The sequence below is a fragment of the Balaenoptera ricei genome, chromosome 11 (genome assembly GCF_028023285.1).
Source record: "Balaenoptera ricei isolate mBalRic1 chromosome 11, mBalRic1.hap2, whole genome shotgun sequence".
Taxonomy (NCBI): domain Eukaryota; kingdom Metazoa; phylum Chordata; class Mammalia; order Artiodactyla; family Balaenopteridae; genus Balaenoptera; species Balaenoptera ricei.
The window spans coordinates 25,010,442-25,028,158 of record NC_082649.1 but is presented as its reverse complement, the minus strand read 5'-3'; positions in this window follow the sequence as shown (position 1 = coordinate 25,028,158).

Below are 17,717 nucleotides of genomic sequence, written 5' to 3'. Positions count from 1 at the left end.
CTAGGGCGCTCTGCTTCTCTGTCTAGAAAAATGTTCCACATGAACAGAGAAGTGAAGGGCTTAGCAGTCAGCTGAGACCACATGTACTGTACTACCCTGTTATTTAGGTCATGATCAAGAACTTAAACCAAGGATGGGTTCACACCCATACACCTGTAGAGAAATGAGAACCGTAAATATTAACACCTTAAAGTGTTTCTACTTCTGGAAATGCTGAGGATACTTAATTTCTTTATGTCCACTCAGTCCCAAGTGAATTTCATGATATGCCAGTTGGGTCTTATGGTGTAGACTCTGTTTACTAAACAGCACACACTCATAAAATCGACTGTGAGTTCAACCTACCGGTGTGAACCTGATTTTTGCAGTTTTAGAATCAACCAACAAATTCTGGGATGTGTAAATGGTGGAAAGGAAATCCGGACGGGGTGAAGGGATGGACCCAGCTATTTCCCCTGATGTCTGGGATCTGGTGAGTTTCCTGGAGGTGGCTAGAACAACGTCAGAATCTAAAACATGAAATGGCTATTTCTCTCAAATTCCTTCTCTTTTCCCCTTTCTCCCCAAACATAAAGAAAGCCAGGCTTCTTTTGGCTTTTGATCCTGCCCCAGACGTGTTGGATCCTTATTAGCCAGACTGGTGAGAAAATGAAGACAGATTGCGAGATTACCCTCCAGCCATGGTGATAATGGTAATTAATAATAATGATAATAACCATAATGCCTAATATATTGAGAGCTTACTATATGCCAGACACTCTTTGAAGTGTTTTTACTATATTAACTGACTTAATCTTTATGATATCATGAGGTAGGTATATTATTATTACTTCCCTTCTTCATTTTATCAGTTAGGAAATTGTAGCATGGAGGAGTTGAATCCTTGCCTAAGGCTACAGCATTAATAAGAGGTGGAGCCAGGATTCAAACCCAGGCAGTCTAACCCCAGAGTGATGTGCCAGAGGGCCTTTGTGCTACCCTGTGTCACAGAAGGCCATTGATGGCGTACTTCCCCTCACAGGCACTGGACCAGTTGTTAAACCACCCACTTAATTCTTCTAAAGAAGTGGAAAGTTGTATTTTTGCAGCTGACTAAGCTCTTCTTGTGGACTCCCTATGGGTAGAAAAGGGGTCTTCTGTATCCCTTTGTTTCTCATACTTAACACAGTATTTGACTAATGCATGCACGTATGAACACTCCTGACGAGATCCAGGATCATTTATCTTCCAGTTATTTAAAGAGATGATATACTTTGGAGTCTTCATGATCAGCTGAAGAATCTGAAATGTTATACAGTTAGACTTAGAAATCTTATAGTCTCAAACACATTGAGGCTAAAAAATCTTTCCAACTTTATCAAAAACCAAAGAAATGTTCCTGAGCTGAGACCATTGCTAAACATGGCCAAAGAGTCAAGGCTACACCCAACCCCAGAAGTTCCAACACAAAAGTTGCTGTATTTTAACTACAGACTGGACACTTCTTCTGAAAGTTTCCTTTTGCAGCAAAAAGAGTGTGAATCTCAATAGCGTTCTTCTGTCTGCTTGCTTGGGCATCACAGGAATCATGGGCTGTGTATTTAAGGCCCATCAGATTTGGGGAGTGTTCATGTTTTTTCTCTCCTCTTTATCTCTGAGGAACAAAGTGGTAATTATTTAAGTTCCATGAGGTGATTGATTAAAAAAAGAACATTTTGGAGGGAAATGAGAAGTAGAAATGGCTAAAGATATTTTATAGTAACTTTATATAAAGTATGGTATAACCTATAAAATATCAGATCACTATGTTGTACACCCAAAACTAATATGTTATTGTAAATCAACTATACTTCAATGGAAAAAAAAAAAGACCAAATGTATGTAAAAGGATTGAAAAGTGGGCTTGAGAGATCAGCTAAGATTGGAGACTTACATGTTTATGGCCACAATCCTAGGGGGACCATGAATGCCTGTGGGAGAAGAAGAAAGGTAGGGAATAGGCACAGTGGGGACGGCATGGGCAGATAACTTCAGAAATTCTATATAATGCTCCACATTCAAATATTCCATATACTAATATCACTGAACTGAGATGTAAATGGAATTTCTTTCCCCCCATCCCTGCCCTCCACCACAACTTTGAGTATGCCTTTTGGACATTTTAGTCTGCCAGAGACAAATGATGCTGCCTTCCTTCCTTCCTTCTTCTTATTAGCTGGAAAGAAAAGTATTTTATGATACATCACGATTTCATGTAAATGTGGTTTATGCAAAGATTTATGTCATCATCCTTCCTGTTGAACCACAGCCCTGGTCTAACAACCACTTCCCAAACAACTCCTCTCTTCCTACAAGCATCAAATAGATTATTCATTTTTCTGAGGTTTTCAATGTAAACTTTAGATGGCAATATAGTCTTTGGTCAATCCTCCAACAATCTTCATACAAGATGTGAAGAACATAAGAACAAACTATTTATACATAAGTTTATCAAAGGAGTGTATTGTAGGTTAACCCTCCCAATTGTGAAGGAAATTTTCACTAAGGCACAATATTTTACAGGGCACCTTCTTAGCATATGAATCCAACATATTAGTAACATCGTAGAAGTTTCTCAAGAAGAGAAAAAAAGCATTTGGGAAACCCATTGCGATAAGAAGGATCTGTAATTGTTTGGTATAACAGTGAGGCTTGTGTCCAGCTCTGGGTCAGACAGGAATAGGGCCACTGTTTCAATATTTGACAGAGAATGGGGTTTTGAATGGTGAGGACTGCATTATCCAGAGCGCCGGATCTTAGAGTTCACATTTGGACAGAGATTGGAAGCATGCTTACTGCCAGCTCTGGGGCCCAAGCAGTGAAAGAGCCCCCTGCTGGAGGCCAGACCTCAAACCCTGTGCATATGCTGGCCCATTACTAAGGGCACAGGTATATTTTCTGGAACAGTGAACACTTCAGGGCCTGGACTAAATTAGCCAGCGCCCTCTCTCCCTTCACCCCACCCAATGGTAAATCCAGTAAAGCAGCCCTAATTTGCTTTGCATTATAGGATTTGCTAAATGTGATGGCTGTTACTTTAAGCCAAGTAGCTTCTGTTGCTGACTCAAGAGCAATGTGTAATGGTAACTCGAGTATAAGAATAGAATTATTATGCATTGCTATGCAGATTTACCAGTGACAGATAATCTGTCTCACTGTCTATTCATATACCTGTTCTTTTCTAGTGCTGAATAAAGATCTACACAATAGTAAGCAATTTGTAACAAGATTGGTACCGCGAAATGCTCAATTTTAGCTCTCTAGGGTTTTCTCTCTTGAAGTTTGTTGTATCTTTCTTACTTTTGCCAAGGCAGTATCAACTAAGCTTGTAAATTTTGAAATCTCTTTCTTCCAGTAGATTTTCTATGTCTAAATTTTAATTTAAGACTAGGAATCCTTTCTGACCCTTGGACACTGAAAGGAAGCATCTCTCTCTTCCTTTGTTTACTTACCAACCTTTCTATGAGCTGGTGAGTCTGGAGGTTAAAGTACAAACTGGAAGTAATAAATCTCCCTGCTAGGTACCTCAGTTATTGAGATCTCCTTAATATGGAAGTCCTTACTATGTCCCTTGGGGAAAATGAAGGACATGACTGGCTTTGTGGTGTTGGTCATGGGAAATCAGCTGCACTGTGTCAAGTAATTCGGTGAAAGGCGCTGATGTCTTCCCCTACTCTGAGCATTTTGATCTGAAGGACTTCTTCATATCAAACCTCTGGGGATCCCCGGAGATTCTGAGAATGTTTCTGAGAACATTTCCCGTAACAGAATTCTGGTTACTTCTACTCTTCTTTGTCTGCTATTATGATCCCTGCCTCTCTGAACATCCTTGTGCATGTCTCCTGGTCCACATGTGTAAAGTTCCTTAGAGCATATGTAAGGGTAGAATTGCTGTGTATTGTATGCGTATTTATAGCTTTACTAGATTTAACTAGTTGTATGAATTTACACCTCCACTATCAGTGTATAATTAATCTAACTAATTGACTTTCTTGCCGGTAGTTGGTATTTTCAGACTTTTTCATTTTGTCCATCTGTTGAGTATTAAATGGTGCCTCTTGGTGCTTTTAAAATGCATTTTACTGATTACTAATAAGGTTGGGAATCTTCACATGTGTATTGGTCTACTCTGTTTCCTTTTCATAATCTAGCTCTAGCCCTTCCAGTGACAATAATTTCTCATTATTTTTATAAATATATAAAAATATGTCTAGATAGAAATAAGTTTATAGGGGTTAGATTTTAGTTACTATCTCAATTTCCTATATAAGTTATATGCATTAAAATGATTTCTCCCAATTTGCTACATATTTTTAAAAGTGTCTTAGGGTTGATATAATTTTAAGAAACATGTAATAAAGTCAATTTATCTATATTTTACATTTTTTTGCTATTATATTCCTGTTAAGAAATTATTCCTTACCTAAGCTCATAAAAGTAAACTTCTAAATTTTTCACTAGAAGTTAAAATTTTTTCTTGTTCACATTTAAGTACTTATTTTTCATGGAATTAATTTTTGTTATGTGTTATATGGTCTGGATCCAATGCTGAGTTTTCCCTCTGGATAATCAACCTCACAGGATGATTTATTAAAAACTATACAATTTCCTAAATGAATTCCAATGCCAACTCCAGTAGATGGATGGGTTGGTTCTGGGCCCTTTGTTTGTGTTCGTTTGCCTACATGTCTGTCCCTGCACCAATCTTACTCTCTTATTTTTACTTAAGTTTCACAACATTTTGGTCAGAGTAGATACTTGATATGAGTTCAATCTTCTTAAATTTGTTAAGACTTGTTTTGTGACCTAACATATGATCTATCCTGGAGAATGTTCTGTTTGTGCTTGAGAAGAACATACGTGTATTCTGCTGCTGTTGGATGGAATGTTCTATATATGTCCGTAAGGTTCATTTGGTCTAAGTTGTCACTCAAGTCCATTTTTTCTTATTGATTTTCTACATGGATGATCTATTTATTGTTGAAAGTGGGGTAATGGACTTGAGAGTCACCTACTCTATTACATTACTTTCTGTTTCTCCCTTCAGATCTGCTAATAATTGTTTTATATATTTAGGTGCTCCAACAGCCATCTATTTCAACAGTGCCCTGGGGCATCAATTCCTCTATAAACTAATCCAATAAAGTTGTGACTCTTTCTATGGGATAGTTTCTGAGGTCAGTGTTTGATATTTGTTCTGACGCCAGGAGGGCACCCCTCAGCTCTCTTATTCCCTGGTTTTTACCTGCAAACTAGCCAACCTATAGCCTAGGATGTGTCTTCATTAGATCCATGAATTGCCTCCCAATTGCCTTTCATCACAATATCTACTGCTCATGAGAGTGCCTTTCTGTAATTATTTTCAGTTAATTGAAATGATCAGTGACAGTGGAATAAAAATTAAATGTTTATTAACATTTATCATGTTTGAGGAATCAGTTCAGTGTTAACATGGGCAATCATGTAATTCAATTCCTTAATTTCAATGATGAAGAATGAGAAGCTCAAAAGAGTAAGTCATTGGACTAGCCTACAGATCAGGTCCCAGAATTCTGACCTTATGACAGTGAACACTGCTTTTCCCACCCCAGTGTATATTCACTAACTGAGCTACAGGATAACTCTGATCAAGTGAAAGTTGCTTTGTATTGGAAGAATATTAAAAGAGGAAATGTTAAGTTGAGGTGCGTGAAATTTGTAGAATGAAGGTTCACTCAACTCTTACTCCAGATACTCTTCTGACCTCAGAAAAACTAGTATTTTATTTCCTGGGTTTTGGACTTAGGCAGAACTAAGTTTGGATCCTAATAATTATGACCTTATATTTCTTAAACTCACTAAATCTTAGTCTCCTATTCATTTATTAATTAATTGCCTAGCTGGTTATTCCATGCTAAGAACTACTCTGGGTGCTGAAAATTCAGCCGTTAAGAAAAATTCAAGACTGTCATGATGATAAATAGATAATACATCTGGAAGTGCTGCTTCTCTAGAGAAAAACTGTCAGCATGTGGTATGGTAATACGACTTTCCCTTAAATTGTCCTATGACAATCAGCAGGTGGGTTCATGGACTTTTTCACAATTTCCATCTCGTCCACCACAGGTACTCATGCGTCAGTGTCAAGGAGAGTTCAGTGTCATAGCCATTTCCTTCTTTTTAAAACTTGAGCAGGGACTTCCCACAGATGCATGAAAAATATCAGGTTCCCTCTCCTTTTTCCATCCAACACCAAATGCTTAGATACCCTCCACTCTGCTTCACAACTACAAAATGTGGGGGGTTTTTTTTGTTCTCTAACATGGACTATCATTTTTTTCCATGAAACTAGGTTGTCAGCCACTCCTCTCACTACATATTAGTCATCCTGCCTCTTCTCCATCTTCTCCCCAAGACATGGGATCAGATCAGACCTTCTTAAAAGATACATCTGCTTGGAGACAAGTGATGCTGCTTCATTTTCTATCCCTATTGGTTGAAGAGAAAGGTTAAAGGGGATTTCCAGGAACGCTTTTCTTTCTTAAAATGCTTCAGTATGGAGAAATGTCTATTTAGGTCTTCTGCCCATTTTTGGATTGGGTTGTTCGTTTTTTTGTTATTGAGCTGCATGAGCTGCTTGTAAATCTTGGAGATTAATCCTTTGTATGTTGCTTCATTTGCAAATATTTTCTCCCATTCTGATGGTTGTCTTTTGGTCTTGTTTATGGTTTCCTTTGCTGTGCAAAAGCTTTTAAGTTTCATTAGGTCCCATTTGTTTATTTGTGTTCTTATTTCCATTTCTCTGGGAGCTGGGTCAAAAAGAATCTTGCTGTGATGTATGTCATAGAGTGTTCTGCCTATGTTTTCCTCTAAGAGTTTGATAGTGTCTGCCCTTACACTTAGGTCTTTAATCGATTTTGAGTTTATTTTTGTGCATGGTGTCAGGGAGTGTTCTAATTTCATACTTTTACATGTACCTGTCCAATTTTCCCAGCACCACTTATTGAAGAGGCTGTCTTTTCTCCACTGTATATGCTTGCCTCCTTTATCAAAGATAAGGTGACCATATGTGTGTGGGTTTATCTCTGGGCTTTCTATCCTGTTCCATTGATCTATATTTCTGTTTTTGTGCCAGTACCAAACTGTCTTGATTACTGAAGCTTTGTAATATAGTCTGAAGTCAGGGAGCCTGATTCCCCCAGCTCCATTTTTCATTCTCAAGATTGCTTTGGCTATTCGGGGTCTTTTGTGTTTCCATACAAATTGTGAAATTTTTTGTTCTAGTTCTGTGAAAAATGCCAGTGGTAGTTTCTCACACCGGTCAGAATGGCCATCATCAAAAAATCTAGAAACAATAAATGCTGGAGAGGGTGTGGAGGAAAGGGAACACTCTTGCACTGTTGGTGGGAATGTAAATTGATACAGCCACTATGGAGAACAGTATGGAGGTTCCTTAAAAAACTACAAATAGAACTACCATACGACCCAGCAATCCCACTACTGGGCATATACCCTGAGAAAACCATAGTTCAAAAAGAGTCATGTACCAAAATGTTCATTGCAGCTCTATTTACAATAGCCAGGACATGGAAGCAACCTAAATGTCCATCGACAGATGAATGGATAAAGAAGATGTGGCACATATATACAATGGAATATTACTCAGCCATAAAAAGAAATGAAATGGAGGTATTTGTAATGAGGTGGATGGAGTTAGAGTCTGTCATACAGAGTGAAGTAAGTCAGAAAGAGAAAAACAAATACAGTATGCTAACACATATATACGGAATCTAAGGAAAAAAAAAAAAAAGGCCATGAAGAACCTAGTGGCAAGACGGGAATAAAGACACAGACCTACTAGAGAATGGACTTGAGGATATGAGGAGGGGGTGGGGTGAGATGTGACAGGGTAAGAGAGTGTCATGGACATATATACACTACCAAATGTAAAATAGATAGCTAGTGGGAAGCAGCCGCATAGCACAGGAAGATCAGCTAGGTGCTTTGTGACCACCTAGAGGGGTGGGATGGGGAGGGTGGGAGGGAGGGAGATGCAAGAGGGAAGAGAAATGGGAACATATTGTATATGTATAACTGATTCACTTTGTTATAAAGCAGAAGCTAACACACCATTGTAAGGCAATTATACTTCAATAAAGATGTTAAAAAAAAAAAAACAAACCCAGAAAAAAAAAAAAAAGCTTCAGTATGAAAAGCTGGAATGCCTTCCTAAAAAGGAATTAACCTGGGCCTGAGTTAACAGATGAGGCAGATTCTGGGTTTGAGGGCTCAGCCTGTAGGTGCTGCCTTTGAAAAGAGAGAAGATGCATTCCTTCTAAAAGGACTCATCTTTCCCTCTTTATCAAATGATATTTCCTAGTGCAATTATGAGAACATTAGTGCTCAGTAAATTCAAACCTTCCTTCCATTCTGTCACTTCTTAACCTTGTAACTGCATTGGGATTACCAGAATAGCTTGGTTCATTTCCCCTTCTATTTGCAGCTATACAATTTTGCTTTGTTGGGGGTAGCTTCACTTTGTATTTTCCCTTCTATTCCTTAAGGAAGACTATTCTCTCACATCGGCCAGGACTCTTCTCCCTGCCTGCATCTTTCATCCTTTATTGTCCCTGCATATCCTTCCATTATATTTTATTTGCCTCTTCTGTTCTGTAATTAACCTGAAACATACCCCCTTTCCTCTTTTCATGACTCTTACTACCTCACATAAATGGAGAACTCCAATCTTTAATTTTTAATGTTCTTATAGATTTGTAAAACATTTTATCAATTTTTTCCCACTTTTGACAACATATGGCTCCACCAATTTATGCTCTAACTATACGTTATAAACAAATCTATTGCAGCTCTTGTTGTAGTGTATTATAGCAAGACTATGTAGGCTCTGAACTCCTAGGAACAAGATCTACAAATCCCTTTCATCCTGGCAATGCCAGCACCTTGAAGAATGCTTCGCACAATTTTCAGCACTAATACATTTTTACTAAATTTATAGTCTTCAGAGAGAATATTCTTTTCTTTTTTGAAGTCAGAATAGAATTCCTGTACTCCTATTATCACTTCTAAAAATAGTATGAAATGTTATTTGTAGGGTTGTTACAAAGATTAAATGAGATAATTGAAAACTGCTTAATCAGGGCCCAGAACTATTGATTTCTTTTTCCATCATTGTCCCTGCACTTTCTCATGATAACCAGCAGGTGGAGAGGTGGCCCTTAATACCTCTCTCTTCTTTCAGTCTTCTCTCCACCACAGAGATTAAATTTTTACCAGCAATGAGATACTAGCATCATAGCAATTTCCTTTCCATTTAATCCTGTCCAGGGGCTTTCCAAAGATGCCTGAAAAGGAATAAATATCCTGATTATAGCACTCTAGACCCATCTAAATCATGCTTGAATACCAAAAGGGGAGAGTTCTTGGCAATCCACATAGCCATATCCTGTTTCTTCTCACAAACTCTAGGTATTAGACCTTCCTCTCACCACATAACTCATAACTTGTCCTGACTCCACTTTCTCACAGGATCTTGAAACCAGAGTAATACTAGGACCATTACAGTAACATTATTTGGTGGAGACAAATGATGTTACTTCACTTATTGGTTGTATAGGAAGGAAAGTGATAGAAATGAGAATTTCCATAAAGTATCTTTGTTCAGCAAATTGACCTGCTTTGTCCTAGAAGAAAGAGCCTAGGACCCAGGCTAGAGAAGCAGCCTGAGATTGAAGGACTGGGTCTTTTGATATTACTCCTGAAAAAAGAAAAGAGGCAGTTCTTTTTTTTTTAAAATTGAAGTATAGTTGATTTACAATGTCATGTTAGTTTATATATATGACATATATATATATATATTTATATAAATATATATATATATATTTCAGATTCTTTTCCCTTACAGGTTATTACAAAATATTGAGTATAGTTCCCGTGCTATACAGTAACTCTTTGTTGTTTATCTATTTTTTATATAGTAGTGTGTATATGTAAATCCCAAACTCCAATTTATCCCTCCCCTTCCCCTCATTTCCCCTTTGGTAACCATATGTTTGTTTTCTATGTCTGTGAGTCTAGAAGAGAGATGGTTCTAAAAAGCTCTGCATTTACTTTCCCTACTCATCCAATAGTAGTACCCTTACAAGTTTGTGAAGACACAAGACATTCAGTGACACCAGCCCTCCAGTCTCACCCTCACCTCCCTGGAATTGAAGCTCTTCTTATACCTATATGACACCTGGGTTACCAACAGTTGATTTTGCTGCTTTGCATTTGTGTATCTCAGTTCATCACTTTACTAAAGAAGTAACTGCTCTGCTCAGCCTCTAAGGCCTTTCATACAACAGGTCCTCTCTGCCTATCCGCACTTATTCCACACTGTTCTTCAATGTGGACATTCACTCCATTCAATCAGGGCTTCTCCTAAAATTACTTCACTCCTCCTTCCCCCAGTACTTCCAACCCTAAGCCAGTACTGTTTTTGCTCATATGATTCATGATTGTTCCTTTTGCACTGCTGTTCTGAATCATTTCTTCCTCCTTCTCTGATTCAAGTCTCACTTCTGCAAACGAACTACATTTTCAAGTTTCTTCTAAATACTCCAACCTATATGAATATACCCTTTTTCTACTATGTTTAAACTTGATTACTTTAAAATAATACCCATTTGTATTTTCATTGTAATTATAAATGCCTGTCTTCTTTTTTCTTTTTTTAAATTGAAGTATAGCTGCTGTACAATATTATATGTTACATGTGTACAGTACAGTGATTCACAATTTTTAAAGGTTGTACTTCCTTTATAGTTATTATAAAATATTATCTATATTCCCCGGGTTGTATATTCTTGCAGCTTATTTTACACCTAATAGTTTGTACCTCTAAATCCCTTACCCTTATGTTGCCCCTCCCCTTCACTGTATTTATTCATAATGTATTGTTTATTAATTCAACAACTATTTATGATTACCTCCTCTGAACCAGGTGTTTCTCCAGGAACTGAGAAAGAACGGTACACAAAGAAGATAAAGTCTCCGACTCACAGAGCGATTATTCTCCGTGTCTTTCTTTCTTTCCCGGTGGAGATTGATAATCCTGAGATCTTTATCTTGGTATTGCTAGCCACTAGCACTCTTCTGAATATAAGAGGTATCCAGTAAGTGTTTGCGCTTTGAATTTCACCAGTTGTACTCCATGCTTCTATGTCCACGTAGCACTTAGCATGATGCTTGACGCTCATAGGTGAGCAGGATTAAATTTGCTGTTTAATTGATATCATCGAGTCAAGGAGAAATTAAGATGAACATTAAGGAAGACTTTTCTTTTCTGACGTTGGAAGTGATGATTTGGGGGGTAATCTCTGCCACGCCACTCTCCTTCCCCTCTTTGCATTTTCACACTTTGGTTCATCACCTTCCTAAAGGTCACCTTGTTTCCCAGATTTAACTGCCTCTTTCCTTCCAGTGATTTCCAAAGTATTCGAGAGTGTGTTCCTCTGTCGTTCTTTTTCCTCTTTTTCCTAGAACGATAGAAACTGGAGCCCAGCTAGTGAGAGGCTTCTAGAATCAGCATGATATGCTTGTTGAAGGTCCTCATCAGGAGTTTTCCTAGTACATCCCATGATACTCACTAGTTGTACCCAATAAATTCTTACTATCCCTATTTAAATGTTATACCTGTGACTTCCGGGTAATCTTTTTCTTTATGACTAGTGAACTTTGTATCCTATTTTTAAAATCTTTTTATACTTCAAGGTCATAAAGATATCACCTAACATTATCTTCTAAAGATCTTATTGCATTGCGTTTTTATATATAGATATACAATTCAACTGGAATTAATTTTGTGTATGGTGTGAGATAGGTGTCAAATTTCATTCTTTTTTTAAAATAAGGGTATCCAACTGATTCAGCAGCATTTATTGACAAGACCATCCTTTCCTAGCTGCTCAGTTGAAAACGATTAGGTCACAAAAGAGAACATACTGTAATAATTCAATTTATATAATGCTACTAAGCACGTTTAGAAATAAATGTCAGGTTGGGAAAGTACGTGGAAAATCAAGGAAGTGATTGGTATAGACATCTGGGTAATGAATTATCCTGGTGGAGAGAGAGAGAGGAGTGTGGATGGAAAGAGGCACATTATGCACTTACAGGGTGTTGGCCCAATGTCCCCAATGTTCTATTTCTTGATCTGGGCAGTGGTTCCATGAATATTGGCACTATAAAAATTAAGTTGTACATTTATGCTTTCTGTGTTTTTCTATATGTGTGTTCTACTTCACTACAAAGTATCAAAAATGTAAAATGTTTAATTTCCTGACTAGACCCTTGTAGTCAATATTATTGAGTATCACTAAGGGATCAGCATTTTTCCGTGTGTTGGGGATGCAGCAGTTAACTGAAAATACATTGTGATACAACATAGCCATTTCGAGGCTATGATGAGAACTAAATGAACTAAAGTGTCTGGAAGTACATAATCAGTGCCTTGTAGAAAATAAATGATAATTCATTCTTTGATTTTCCCTTCATTTGTCTGTGCAACCAGAGTTGGGATAGTAGATCTCATTCACAGTCCCCATCTCTTCTAGGTCAGGAACAGCAGGGAGATACCAGCATCATAGCTTTTTATTTGTGCTTTTTAATCATAGCCAGGGACTTCCTACATAGGTATGAAAAGTCAGGCATCATATCTCTATCAAAACGCCTATCTCCTCCAATCCTCACTCCACACTTTGCTTTACTCTGCAAATACTCTTTCCTCGCTAACCACTTAATCATGTCCTAATTCATTCCACTAAAGGATATTTTTGGCTTTTATTATCAATATCTAACTTAGTCATTCTGTCCTTTCCTGATTTCTACCCAAGACTTTAAATAAGACCTTCTGGTCAGATGTATCTGCTGGAGATAAGTGATGCTGCCTCATTCTTTATCCCTATTGGTTATAGGAAAAAAGAAACCAAACAGTTATCTGAGGAAGGATGTGGTTTTTCCAGCAAATCTTTCTCTTTCTCTTTCTTTCTCCAAAATGTCTCACTCAGAAGGAAAGAACCAACTCCCAGGCTGATAAAAGGGATGATCTTTCTATCTCCAAAAGGAAAGAAAAGATACTTCTAAAAGATCTCATGTTCCTCCCTTATTCATCAAATATCAGTTTTTTATATTATACATGTCTAGCAGTCCTATATTGTTTATTCCTACTGTCATCACACTAATCTCTTTGCCCAACCCCTCATAACTAACCTTGGGTTGCTGAAAGTTTTCCTAGTTAATATTTTTTTCTAACCTCATTCCCATCTTTCTAAAAGATGTAATTTTACCATTTTTACAATGACTTACCTAGCATCGTTTAACTCTGCATAGCCACTCTCTCATATTGCCCAACATTATTTAGGTAGGATTACAATTCTGTCAAAAAGGACTCTTCACCATCTACTGCCTCCTGACCACTCCCTCCCTCCTACACATATGATTTCACTGTGGTTCCTATTCCCCAGATGTCTCTAAACAACCCGAAACATAACCCCTTCCTCTATGTTCTAAGTCTCACTTCCTCCAGAACTCACGTCTCTACAAATGCTTCCTTGTTCTTGTAAATTATGTTTTTACTTGGTTTTAATTATTTTGTTGTATCAATTTGTGTTTTGATTGTTTTTTTTTTATAGATGTTTCTACTGTAGGTCTTGTAACATTGTTTTCCTTTAATTTTATATGTCTATCTTTATTGTGGGTTCTAGTTTTCTTAAAAGTACGATCTAAATCATATATATCTTTTCATCCCTAGCATGTGGCTCCAACAATTTCTCCTACATAGACACAGATAACTATTTCTTCCTAGAAAATGAGAGGATGAACTGACTAGTGACCAAGGGTTAACCAGTCCCAGGATCATGTCCCAGATGATACTCTGTGCTCCTTATTTCATAGTTTATTATTAATCACAAAAGATTTTCTGGATGCTTACTCTTTGGGTCTTTTGAATGTCCTTTATTCTACTTTCTCCCAGTCCTCAATATATCCACAGAAGGTCTCATCAAAACTGTATTCTGATATTTTATAGAATTACCTATTTCAGACCCTCTTGAGAGTGATCTCTCATCTCCTCATTCTCCTGTACCAAATGCTGGAGTCCATGAAGTGCAAAGGGGCTAGTGTTAGCCATGTGCTTATTTTGGGCCTCTGGTCAGGAGCTTTCCTAGAATATCCTGTGGGAATCAGTAGCCTTGTCCCAGTGTTTTCCCGTTATTTTCCCATTATTCACTATCCCTATTTAATGCTGCTGCTGAGGTATTTCTTCTTTTCTTGACTAGACTTTAGTAATCCTGGCCCATGGCACCATCTTGGTTCACTCTCCATATCTTATTGTCCTTCTGTGGCTCACATGTGCTACTTCCTGTGAACCATCTGTGCTCTTGGTCACAGAACACAATGCTCAGCTTTTTCCCCAGGTCCTATTCCTTCTCCCAAACATTTGCATTTAAAGAAATGTTTCTTCTCTATCTCCCTTTTCTACACTTACCTTCTTTTATCTGCCCTAGTATTCACAAAAATATTTCCAGTTCTCTTGGGACCTTTCATGAAAAAAAAATGCTGAGGCAGTCCAAGATGCCCATGTAGGAAGACCCTGAACTCACCTCCCATGAACACACCGAATCTACCGCTCCATATGAAACAGTTCCCTCTGAAAAAGACCTGAAGACTAGCTGAGCAGCTACTTCACGTTGCAGACAAGAAAAGGGCCACATGGAGGTGGGTAGGAGAGGCTGAGACAAGGTCTCGCCATAAACCCCAACCCTGACACAGCAACCGTAACAGGGAGGGAACCCACAGGCCTAGAGCTTCTTTCTGAGAAGCAAAGTGTTCGTACCTCAATAAGGCATCCAACTTTTAGGGCCTGTACCTGACAGACAATCCTCCAAAACATCTGGCTTTGAGAACCAACAAGACCTGTGGGGCAGTGGCAAACTGAGAAGACACCCTTAAAGGGCTTATGCACAGGTTCCCGTGGCCAGGGTCTAACACAGACGCAGTCATTTCAAAAGGGCCCAGACTTTACTGAAAAAGATTTATTGCTAATCTTTTTTTTTTTTAACATCTTTATTGGAGTATAATTGCTTTACAATGGTGTGTTAGTTGCTGCTGTATAACAAAGTGAATCAGCTATATGTATACGTATATCCCCATATCCCCTTCCTCTTGCGTCTCCCTCCCACACTCCCTATCCCACCCCTCTAGGTGGTCACATATCTTAAAGCTTTGGCTGGAGGTGCAGAAGCCTGTTGGGTTACTCTTGGGGACAGAAGCATGGGCCAGCACCATTGTTGAGCTCTCCCTCTGCCTTGCTAAAGCTGGTAGGCACCATATATATATTTTCCCTCAGGAAGTGCCATCTTCATGCCCTGCCTCTGCCACTCTCCATAGTGCCAGTATCTCCCGAGGGGAGCTCTTACACACGTCTGGTGCTCCAGTTTGTACAACTATGGCCAGGAAACACCTCTACGTTGTCTGGCTCTGGTGGCCATCAGGGCTTATGCTCACAGGTCCCACAGGACGGTAACCAACAGAGAGATTTCTTAACCAGCTCCCACCCTCAGGGCACAGCAAGAGGCAACAGACTCAGGAGCTGAGTCTTTATGTGAAAGAAGCCTGTATGTTTATCATCATGGCTTCGGCCTGAGGGGCAGGGTTTTTAAATTAAACACACATCAAAGGGCTAACTGTAGACCTTTCCAAGGACCTCAAAACTCAGGCACTATCTTGCACTCTTCCTCTGCCACACTCCAGAGTGCCAGTATCTCTTGGAGGGGAGCTCTTACACATGTCTGGTGCTCTGGTTTCTCATCTGGTTCCCTGGCTTTTGTAGCTGTAACTCAGGAGACACCCTTTCATCTCTTGGCTCTGCTAGGGGGACTTGTGTTCCAGGTTCCTATGGGACTGTAACAATCAGAGACAGTCCTTGAGGGGCTACCACCCCCAGGGCACTACACACACGCCAGACTGAAACGTACCCCAGCCTTTTTATGGAAAAGGCCTATTTTCTTATCCTGGACCTTCAGCCTTAGGGGCAAGCTTCAGGTTTGGTCCCCATCTAGAGGTTATGGATGTGCTCTCAGGGAATGTAGGCCTGGGGATGCCATCTTTGCACTCTTCCTCTGCCTTGCTACAGATCTCCCAGAAAGGGAGCCCTGATTTTTGTGACTGTTGCTCAGGAGACACCTCCAGTTCACCTGGTCTGATGGCCAGCAGAGCTTAGCTTGTGGTCCTACAGGACTATATATATTTGCATACTTTAAAAGCTGCTACCTGAGGGTCTGACTTCCAATTGGTCTGAATCCAGGTGCTGATTCAGATCCCCCCACTGGGACACTGGCAGGACTTGGCACACCCTCAACTACTGAGAGCTGTAAAAATATAATAGGCTGTTTAGAAATCACAAAGGTTTGAGAGACAGCCAAGAGCTAGGATAAGGTTGAACCATAAACTTCATCTCCTACCCAAAGCTACTTCTTCCAGACTGGGAGAGGTAGATGATGATTAAATGATAGTCTCAATAGATGCAGAAAAGGTATTGGGCGAAATTCAACATCCATTTATGATAAAAACTCTTAACAAAGCGGGAATAGAAGGAACGTACCTTCACAGAATAAAGGCCATATATGACAAGCCCACAGCTAACATCATATTCAATGGTGAAAATCTGAGAGTTTCTCCTCTAGGAGCAGAAACAAGACAAGAATGCCGATAGTCACCACTTTTATTCAACATAGTACTGGAAGTCTTAGCCAGAGCAATTAGGCCAGGAAAAAAAAGTCATCCAAATAGGAAAGGAAAGTAACACTCTCACTATTTGCAGATGACATAATTTTATATATAGAAATCGCTAAAGACACCACCAAAAATTGTTAGAATTAATAAATAAATTCAGTACAGTGGCAGGATACAAAATCAATACACACAAATATATTGCATTTTTATACTAATAACAAACTATCAGTAAGAGAAATTAAGAAAACTATCTATTTATGGTTTTTACTAGAGAAGCAATTGACCTATCACCAGCTGATGGCTACCATGGTTACCACAGAGGAGTTCTGCACCTTCTGTCTAATGGCTATTGTATATGGCTTTAGGGCTATAGAAGGCTTTTCATGCCACTGGGATGGCTCGTGGCCCCTGTTTGGAGGATGCTGCTATAATGATTAACGGTAACAAAACTGCCTTTGAATTTAATGGCTGTTTCTTTTCATTTTGACCACATCTACCATTGTAAAAAGATGAGAACATTGTGGCCCAGTTCCTCTGGTGTAGTTTTATAACATAAATATTATTAAAATATATGATCTGCAGAGCTACATGTTTTAGGTGGAAAAAGAAATTGAAGATGATTCCTGAAGACAACTCTCAACTTCAGGGTTTCATGGGAGCTGAGACCAGAGGTGCGTCTTGATGGATTTACCCAAAGGATTTCCTTTTATATAAGGCTTCTTAACACAGGAAACCCTTTATTACTATCCTGCTGTCCATATTAGAAATCTTTTTTTGGGTGTGGTTTTGGGGATAATATTTAGGGCACAGTAAGGGATAATGATATACCTACCAAGGATGTTTTTCATTGTTCTGATAAGGGTATATGGCAAGCTGATGTTTACTCTGTTAAACTCATGCAGAGACCCTTAGAAAACACCTTAAGGACT